We start from the raw sequence: 10,063 nt of genomic DNA, 5'->3' as shown, positions 1-10,063 counted from the left end.
GTTACCCAGTCTGGAGAGATGATACCATACTCTAGATTTGGAAAAAAAAAACTTGAAATTAAAGGAGAAACATCTATTTTTTTTTTTTCAGAAATATCTGAAAATGCCCATAGCTTCCTTGCCAAAAAGAAAAGAAAAATGTAAGTTCTGTTTTGATCCCACTGGGCTAGCTGCCATCTAACTGGCACCAACGTAGAAACTCCATTTGGACAATTTTTTTAGCAAGATCAGCTGTAGTACCATTTGTTAAAGTGTATTTTCAGAATATTGGGTTAATTTAAACCATTAAAAGTTGTGGCATAAATTTTAATTGAAGGACAAAAATAATTTTCAGTGTCTGTTCTGCTTTTATTGTGTAGTGAACATGTTATAGAGCCAGCTAAATATGTGGCTCCAATTAACATGGTAAATCATACCATTGTTTGCACATTCTTATTTATTTCTTTTTAAGGGTTTGAAGGCTAGCACAACATTCTCATTTGAGTGTTTTAAGATCCACAGCAAAATTCAAATAGTTGCTTCCACTATGTAGTTGAAAGAATTGGAAAACAGAAATTAGAAACTTCCCCCAAACTGAGTGCTGCAGTCTTAGACCCATGCAGTCCTACTCAGGCCTGCACATTCAGTTAAGGGTGACTGACGGGCACCCAGCGAGAGCAACCAGGGGGCTTGGGATGGAGGGACTGGGTGAGGCAGGTAGGGAGGGACGCTTGGCTGGCATGTGTTAGGGAAAAGAGGCCAGACTGAGCCCTGGACTCTGGGCTTCAGTCTGTAGCTTAGGAAGCCAGCGAAAGGAAAGAGGACATGGGCCTGGCCACTGTTCCTCGTCCTGATGCTTCACTCACTAGAGCCTCTGGGCCCTGTCTTCTGTGGAGAGGGGCTGGTGGCATGCCACCTTCAATGTCCCTGGGCCTCTCTGGGAGAGGACATTGCTTTTGCATTATGTAGTCTCCCTTACTGCATGTGTGGACCTCTGAGCCAGTGCTGCTATTGTGTTTGATGGTGAACTTTGTCCATTTTGTCAGTTGCTCCCTGCCAGAGTTTGGCTGTGGGAGATGGACTGTGTCATGCTTATTGGTGTTCACTGATTGACTGTTCATGTCTGAAGTAATGAATTAATGTTTTCTGATACAAGCAATAGTGAGCATATCTCCTCTGTACCAAGTAGCTATACAAGTAGAAAATTAAATCCAAGTCCCCAGGCAGATACCCGACCCCTATATTTTATCTGGCATTCCTTACACATGTCACATGTAAACACCTTTCACAGTCTTGGATCGTTGTCCCCTCACTGTGAAGGCCTCCCTCTCCCCCATGCAGCTTTTTTCCCTCATCAGCTTTCCCCTGCCTCAGCATCCACTTCAAAGACACCTTCCTCCTAGAACCCCTGGAACTTCCCCCAAAGTGCGGGCAGCAGACACCTCTAGAGCAGTCTAGCCTGTGAAAAATTCTACATGCCCATCACTAACTTCAGCCTCATAGTATCAGAGCTGAGCATGGTGCTGAACACACAGCAGAGGCCAGACCTGTGTCCTAGACAGCTAAGAAGTTGTGTTCTCTTGAGCAGGCAATATGGAGATGTGCCCCAGACAGCCAAGTGACAGGTAGGGAAACATAACCAACAAATTACATGGCTCCTGTAATCACTAACATGGGATGCCAGGTCGAAGCCAGAAAGTATGGTGCTGGGAGTGTGTGTGGCTGCTGTCCCTGTGGTTTGACCCAGTCATTCACCTCAAGGCCATTGAGTGCCACCGGAGTCATACAAGCCTTCGTGTCATTTGGAAGAAAGTAAGTGCTTTGGGGATTGTTGTTTGGCCCTGTGAACAGAGGAGTGTTTTGTATAGCAAGTAAGGAGGGATCTTGGTTATCCTCCAAGGGGCTGGAGTCCTGCCCCACCTAACCTCAGTTGTAGAGTTTGGCAAATGCCGTCTTCACTGAAGATGCTCCAAGCAGGGCTCTAGGTTCTCCCTCCTGTGAAAGCAACTTCCCTGCCTACATTAGACATCAAGCTCATTTCCAAGTAGTGGCCAGCACTGGCCGGACTTGTGTGGCACCATCAGATCAACAGTGGTTCCTAATGAAATTCAGGGCCATGCTGGGCACATTTTCATTTGTTAGTAGTTGACAGACATCAGCCAGGCAAGCCAGCCTTTGAAGATAGACTCTGGCGGTACCTTAAATCAGGGCCACACCTATGGAAACGATTTAGTAGGGTTCTGCTAGCAGTAAGAAATAGTGAGGAGGTGTGGGAAGAAGTTTTTGAGCCCGCCCTTGCTCAGTCTGATCCTCCGAGGCGTGAGTAGGCACAAGTTGCTCCCCTTTAAACCAGGGGCTCAGCCTTCCCTCCTTTGCTCTAGGCTGCAGGCTACCCCAAGCAGAGCAGACCATCTCACACTTTCTGGACTGGGTCGGATCGTGCAGAGTTCTCAGTAGGGAGGGTTGGTTTGTGAGCTACCGTTGGCCAGTGTTATGGCCACTCTCTCCACTAGGACAGAGGTAGGCTCCGGTCTGTGACAGCCATCAGCAGAGGTGCCTTCAGAGAGGCAGGTTGAATGCTACTTAACCCTTAGCTTCCTGTTTACAATTGAATCTTTTTTCTGAGGGACTCAGTGACAAAATATGTGTCTCACACTTTGAACTTCAAAACCAAGTTTATTTCCTTACTTCATTTTATTCCCGCAGCAATCCTGTAAAGTAATTAGAGCGGTTATGGATTGTTTTCAGCTGAGAACGTTGTAACACGTGCAGGTTGAGTGCGTTAAGACTAGCCCTAGTCGTTTCCACAGGGCATTCTCTCTGGTGCGTGCCGCAGAGCTGAGATGGGCGAACTGTTGTGTTTGCTGTGCATGTTGTGAGGCAGAAGGCTAAGTGACACGTGTGTTCTAAAATCAAGTGTTACTTACAGTTGCCAGAGACTGTGTAACCACACACTGGGTCCCGGCACACCCTGCAGGCTCTTCAGCGTGTGGACACAAACAAAGTCCACAGCTCAAGCATTATGACGCAGCCTATTGTGAAAAGAAGCCCCTAAACATCGTGGCGGAAAACAAAAGATGTAAGATTGTTATCGGTGTTAATTTTTGACGCTAGCCCAGCATACTGGGACACCAAGATCAGCTTCTGCTGCAGTTACTCGTTCATGTCTAGATTGGCAGGACAACCTGAAGCACGGCATGCGTGCGCACGTAATTCCTTTCTTCTCACAGCAAGGCATAAGTGGATTATGAGGTAGGTCTTTGAGAACCGTTAATCAGCTTAGGTTCAGAATAGCATCAGATGATATCTCGGGCAGCTAGGATAGTTGGCAGGGTAGGATATTCGGCTTCAAGGTTTATTTGTCCAGCCAGCACTTACTGAGCACTCTGTGTGAGGAGCATTCTGAGCTGCCAGCTAGGAGACAAGGGAAGAGTTGCCATAGGTGCTCTGTAGACACTGGCTTGAACAAGAGTGGTCTCTGCTTCTAAAATTGTTTCCTCGGTTAGTGTTCATATGGCCATTCTAGAATAATCGTCCCAGAGCAGAGATGTCCCTGTGCTCGTTAGTGGATGCTGTCCTGGGATGGGAACTCAGTCTTTCACATTCAACTCAAGGAGCTTTGAGCAATCAGTGTTCTCTGGGCCCTCTGTGCAGCCCCTCAAGGAGCCTTGAAAGATGTCTTTCAAAATGCAGTTGTAAAATGACTTAGAGAGGGCTGGATATGGTTCAGAGGTTAAGAGCACTGGCTGTTCTTCCTAAGGTCCTGAGTTCAATTCCCAGCAACTACATGGTAGCTCACAATCATCTATAATGAGATCTGGTGCCCTCTTATGGCCTGCTGGCGCACACACAGGCATAGTACTGTATTAATAAATAAATAAATCTTTTTTAAAAAATGAGTTAGAGAAAATATATTGACTGTGCTGTGTGATAGGGGTTATGATGGAGTGAGTTTGGCCAGGCAAAAACCAAATACTCCCACTAACATTTAATTACCAATATGAGAAGCCAGGGGTGGCTCTGAAGGAAGGCTGTATCACATCTGGTTAAATGTGAATTCTCTTAATCTCTTTTGTGTAAAGATTAAATCTCTTTTCCTTATAGAAATAAACTGTAGTTGGAAATTATAAAACTCATTAAAAAAAACTAAACTAACAGACAAAAACAAGTATAGAGCAATTAATACCTAGCCTGTAAAATCTTACTCAAAAATTTTTATAGTGTGCAGATTTCAGGCAGATCTCCTCTCCCATACTTAAGTTCTGACAAACATGGTCCATCCCTTTGAAGTGATGGTTTGGGAACGCATGTCCTTGGTCTCCAGGCTGCAGACTTCCATCTCCACATTTGTCTGGTGGTGCAGGCACACGTTATTAAGTTGATAAACATCAGGGTGCACGATGCTGTGTTTCCCTTTAACATGCATGCTAATGGTTGTATGTTCCAAGCCAGGGCCCTGGTTTAGTAATACTTAGTCATCTCAAGAACACAAATAGGATATTATTTTAATTCAAATCATTTCAAAGAATGTTTTCTCTATGTGAGAGATGCCTACCAAATATATCATATAATAGATATCTGCAGTTAGGTAATCTTGTGTCCCAGGAATTATTTCAAGTGCTAGGTAAATGGTATAAGAAATATAGAAGATCATTCTACCCTCTCAGAGTTCACAAACCAATGTGTGCTGAGAGAAAGTAAGCAAGTGAAAAAAAGAAATGTTTGCTTCTGCTGAGTGCCCAGAATTAGAACTGAATTAAGGGGTTACTTAATATATGGCATATTAGTATAATAATAATATATGGTAATAATTCAGAGTAGTTGAACTGTTGAAGATGGAAATTGCCATCACTTCGGTATACACCTTGTATCTTTCTATGTGTAAGCGAATAGCTGTGTATATGACATACATACGTGTGTATGAGACACAAGAATGATTCTACATTGTAGGCAAAACAGAATTTCACTTTCTACCCATGAAGAATTGCCTCCTCCTGCCTGGACTACAAGTTCGCAAGCAGCTCAGAACTATGAACTAAGGAAATGGGGTGAGCCTCAGTTTTTGCAGTGGCAGTCAGTTACCAGGCCTAAGCACAGTAGTGAAGTCCCAAGCCTCTGGTGACCACTGAGATGAACAGACAGCAGCTAGGATTTGTGAAGGAGAGTAGCAGAGGTGAAAGGGCATTGCACCGAAAATGAATAGATAGAGAGGGCTGGCTCCCTCTGAGCCCTCACTGAGCACTGCTTTCTGTTCGTGGGATGCAACTCCACTGTTAGAGGCAATAATCCTAATAAGTCTGTAGCTCACTGAGGGAGACCAGTTCATGTTCCCACCTGCAAAATGAAAAAAACCACATAATACAAGAAAAGTAGGATGGAGTGCAGAAGAGTACCACCCAGCTAATGAGAGTAAATTGCCCTAGATCAGAGTCTGCCTGAGACTTGCCCAAGCAAAGCTGAAAGCAAGCCTTGCGAGATAAAGCAGATCAGAAGAGACCTGACCGCCTGCCAGAACAAGCCCAACACCTTTAACAAAACCCAGCACCCATAAACCGGAAGCAGCAGTGCCCTGCATTCAGCCACAGAAATGCATAAAAGCAAGAGACTATGACCTAGACAGGGGACCATTAGGAACAAAAGCAGAAGTTGTTTGGCATAGTCTTTTGAAACCTCAAAGCCCACCCCCAGTGACACACCTCCTCCAACAGGCAACACCTCCTAATCCTTGCCGAACAGTTTTACTGAGTAAAATTAAGCATATGGAAACCATTTTCATTCAAACCACACCCACCAAAAAGAGGTGCACCAGATGATTCAGACTCTATTTGTATATCAGAAAGAATGAGATCACACTAAATCCCCATGATTGCAGTCATTCTGTAGGTTACTGTGTTAAGTGGAAGAAGCAGGATTGGAATACTACTCAGCAAGCTTTAATTCCCTGCACAAACACCCTAGTAGCTGGTATGAGCAAGTGTCCTGGGAAGAAGATGGTAGGAGCTGTTGAGTGGTTCTCTGACTCTGTGATAAGCTTGAGTTGGAAGGTGCAGCCTTTGTACGTGTGCACGTTTACCTAATTAAAATATCCTTTGCTGGAGAGCTGGACAGCTGGCTCAGGGCTTAAGAGCACTGGCTGCTCTTGTAAAGGACCAGGGTTTGGTTCTCAGAACCCACATGGCGGCTCACAAACGTATCCAGAACTTCAGTTCCGGGGATCCAGTACCCTTCACCAGCCTCTAAGCACTGAGCACACACATGGTACACACACTTCCATGCAGGCAAAATATTATACACCTAAGAAAACAAATCTAAAAATAGTCCTGCCTTATAAATGAATCAAGAACCTGGAAAACTCCACAAAGGTACGGCTTGATTGACTTACCTGATGGAGAGTGAGTGTTTCTCATAATTGCCAGACACTGTCCTCTAGGACGTTTTTAGATGGCAGCTGGTGGGTTCCCACAGCCCTTCAAGGAAGGATTTCACAGGGTGGAAACTAGAAGTAAAATACAGCTGAGAGCGCTCAGCTAAGGCAGAGGTTTTTAAGAAATTGAGTGTAGCAAGGTGGCGCGTGCACTTCATTCCTGTACACAGAGGCAGAGGCCTGCAGGACTACACAGTAAGACGTTCTTTTAAAAAGTTCAGTTTTTAAAACTTTTCTATTACTGTAATAAAATGCCAGTAATTGCAGCAGTTAGGGGGTGGAGGCAGGAGGATCAATTTGCTTAAAGCCCATCTCGGAGATGTAGTCTGGATGACATGAGACCCTGTCTCAAGGAGATAATTGGTAGCTGTTGCTATCAGTGAGCCTTAGGGGTATCACGTAGCATGCTCAGTCTTCCACCAAAATCATCTGTAAACGTTTCACGTGGCAAGAGCGCTTAGGCAGCCAGCCATTGTACTACTCCAGGCATTTTATATTAAGATTGTAATTTCCTTGAATCTAACAGATTCAGCATTTTGAAAGTGCCAACTGCCAAGATTCATGTTTTCTTTTGAAAATAAGTATTTCCATGATTCTATACATACATATATGTAGAGCGAGAGAGCGAGCGGATCTTTGGGTGTCTTAGTATAAAATCAATTTGTCAGGACAAATTTCTGGAAATTTGCCTAATGAGGCCAACGAAGTGGGAAGTCCCTAAGTGGAACTATTGGACAATGAAGTTTGCGTTTTGAATGAAGTCATTTGTAAGATGCTTTATTCTACCTATGATTCATATTCACTCTTTAAATAAACTTTGCTTCCTGGGGTGAGTACCTCATATATTTGTCAGTGTACATATTAAGAGAAGTTATCTGTTAAAGGATCATAGTAGACAGATTCACATATGCCCTTTAAAGCACTTTCTGTTGACTGATTAAATATTTTTCTGTTACAGCTACCACTCTCTACCCTGAGTCTGTTTGTTAAGTTTAACATATGCAGCAATGAGAAAATATTGCTTTAGTTTTGCCAAAACACTTGGTATTTCAAGAAGTACTATTGAAATCTTCCTTTTTCACATGTTCTTCTTTGCTCATGTCTAGAACCATGAAGTGTTTGAAGGCAGATGCACTGCCATCTTTATAAAGGGGTCTTCTGAGAAGCACTTCCCCACCCCACACCAGATTACAGTGGCTTCCTTACCCTTCAGGGGCGCTCTCAGGACCTAATCCTTCCCCATTGTCTGTCAGGAGCTGCCACACAGCCAGTGTGGGGAGATGTTCCTAAAAAGAGATAGAATTCTGCATGTTGCATGGATAAAGTAGGCTTCCTCTATGGCAACTGTTGTGCAGTGTGGGCCTGGTAATGGGAACGTGTTTGTATGTATAGTGTGTTCAAATCTCAGCTTTCCTATGAGGAAAACTGTGCTGTCTCAGTTTCTCCAGAAGCAAGACAAAACAAGAGGTTGTGCATTAGAAATAAGTCAACCTCCAGACTTGCACATGAGTGTGGTGGTTGACACCCACTGCCAGTTGACAGGATAGAGACTCATGTGGGAGACAAACCTGTAGGCATGTTACCGGTTTTCACTGTAGACCTTGACAGGAGTAGTGAGCAGTAGCCAAATCACAGTCTGAATCCTATCCTGCCGTGACATTTCTGCCATCAAAGGCATTAGCCCATTTTCAGTCTCCCTCAGGTTCTCAGGACATAGCACGCGGCTGGACTCTGTCATAGTATATCCGGAATGGCCCCTATTCCGGATCGTGATAGAATCCTTGTTCCCCTCTGAAACCTCATGAGCTGGGCCTCTCCTGTCCACATTTCCCTCAGATTCCGAGCTTCCAAACTCCCGTCACAGTAGCCCATTAAGCTATGCTCACAGCTTCAGAGGGCTTTTTCCAGATCAAAGTTCCAAACTCTTCAACATGCCTCCTGGAGACCATGTGGTCATGCTTATCAGAACAGTAGTCCCACTTCTCAGTGCCAGGCTTCTGTATCAGTTACTGTCCTGTGGCTGTGACAGTAAAGTGGGTCTCACCACCTCTGTGAAGTAACCTAGATCATCCTTCCCGGGCACGCCCAGAGGCTGGTCACCTAGGTGACCCTAGATCCTGTCAAGCTGCTAATGTTAGCCACCACAGTGAGACTGTGACTTACTCTGCACTTTGTGCTTACTAACATGGACACAGAGCAGCTATAGATGGTGTCCCCAGGGGCAGATTCTCAGACAACACAGGAAGTAGCATTTCTGCTGTAGCCTTTGCTGTCCCTGTCTTCTGAACCATCAGAATACAGTTGTCTCTTGTGACTGCCACCACCAGCCAGATCCAGCTTCCTTGTAGTTAAGAGTGACCCCAAATTACAGACAGGTGCTTCTTCAGCATCCTCTGGCCTTGCTAGATGGCTGATTGGCTGTGTTGTCCAGCCCTGTACATGGGGGGCTCCCCCCAAGGCTTATAAAATAGCTCACTAAGCTGGTGTGGATGGGAACAAGAGTGGCCAAGTGCCAAGTTCAAAACCTTTGCTGCCATCACGTAGTCTTATCATCTCCATTTACTAGGAAATACTATTGCTTTTGATTAAGCACACTCTGTGCCTCTCTTATCACAGCCATGGCTTAGGCGCTTGTCTGAAATCTATATGGTTCCTTGGAAAATGGAATATCTTAAGCTGGGTGCACATGAACCATGAATTGAGAATTCCTTTAGAAATAGTACTCATACATATTTTATACATAAATTGACAAGGATGGCAGAAACCTCATCTTCCCTGTAGCAATTTGAACCAGACTGATTGAGGATTTATTGCCTAATTATACTTGTCATCCTGACATAAAAGTCATTAGTTCTAGAAAAACGTGTTTGTCATACCAGGATTATCTCCAGTTACTGCAGTCAATATCGAGCATGTACTTAAAGCCAGAGAGAATAGTCATCTCCATCACGTGGTGGACTGCATGGAGCTGATGGCAAACCCGTTTGGTGCTGACCCTGTGCCATAAGCACAGCGTGACATGCAAGAAAGGAAAGGCGCCAGGCTGCACAGCCCTCCTTGTGCTTCACAGCTGCTGTCTCTGACTCCCTTTGTGGGTGAATCAAGGTCACTGAAGAATCAGAAAGGGATGCCATTTAAACTGATGAATATCTGGACGAGGATTAGAGCCAGATTCAGTGTGGTGCTTCCTTAGCATTAATTCCACTGACCAAGTTGGCCTTAGTGCCCACGTGTGGCCATGTCCTCTATTTCTTAAAGTGCATGTGAAGTTGGAGCCCAGAAGAATAAACCTAGTACTTGTGCTGAGAGGGCTTGTTCAGTGTGAATGAGCTTCAGACACATCTGAATTTTCAGTGGGCGTTGCAGGGAGGCAGTGCTGTTTCCCGTGTGTGGGATGTTACTGGCTGATGGAGCTGCTATTCTGTGTCAGTGTGTACTTAAGACCCTGGGACCCATGTGCTCTGCCTAGCATCACAAAGTAAAGAGTGCTTGATGGTTCATCCTCCAACAGTTGCTTCAGGCCTCCTCATAGTCAAGCAGGCTCATACAGTTACCTGTTAGTGGGTACGATTCTCCAGCACACCTATGGGTCAAAAGTTGATTTAGACCAAAAAAAAAAAAAAGATGCAGTTCTTCTGCCTCATTCAGACTCACCCCCAA

This window comes from Psammomys obesus, unplaced genomic scaffold (assembly GCF_907164565.1).
Source record: "Psammomys obesus unplaced genomic scaffold, mPsaObe1.curated_primary_1811, whole genome shotgun sequence".
Lineage (NCBI taxonomy): Eukaryota > Metazoa > Chordata > Mammalia > Rodentia > Muridae > Psammomys > Psammomys obesus.
The sequence above is the reverse complement of the archived record's forward strand: the minus strand, read 5'-3'. Positions refer to the sequence as shown.